The following is a 297-nucleotide window of genomic DNA, read 5'->3' as shown; positions in this document are numbered from 1 at the left end:
TTCTTTCCACCTCAAAAATTGAGTAAGCTTAGAGTGGAAGTCCAAACCTTCAGACAGAAGGAAGGAGAATCCCTCTATGAAGCTTGGGAAAGATACAAACAATTAATCAGAAAGTGTCCCTCTGATATGCTTTCTGAATGGAGCATCATAGGTATTTTCTATGATGGTCTCTCTGAGCTATCCAAGATGTCTTTGGATAACTCTGCTGGAGGATCTCTTCATTTAAAGAAGACGCCTACAGAAGCTCAAGAGCTAATTGAAATGGTTGCAAATAACCAATTCATGTACACTTCTTAA

At 38.7% G+C, this 297-nt stretch overlaps 1 non-coding gene across 1 annotated transcript; it reads right to left on the bottom strand.

Moving 5' to 3' along the window:
• Positions 1–24: 24 nt before the first annotated feature.
• Positions 25–132, bottom strand: LOC127739811 (small nucleolar RNA R71). Its single transcript, XR_008000553.1, has one exon. It is a non-coding gene; the product is annotated as a small nucleolar RNA R71 (small nucleolar RNA).
• Between the last annotated feature and the right edge of the window lie 165 nt (positions 133–297).

Source organism: Arachis duranensis, chromosome 6 (genome assembly GCF_000817695.3).
Source record: "Arachis duranensis cultivar V14167 chromosome 6, aradu.V14167.gnm2.J7QH, whole genome shotgun sequence".
NCBI classification, from domain to species: Eukaryota; Viridiplantae; Streptophyta; class Magnoliopsida; order Fabales; family Fabaceae; genus Arachis; species Arachis duranensis.
The sequence above is the reverse complement of the archived record's forward strand: the minus strand, read 5'-3'. Positions and strand labels throughout refer to the sequence as shown.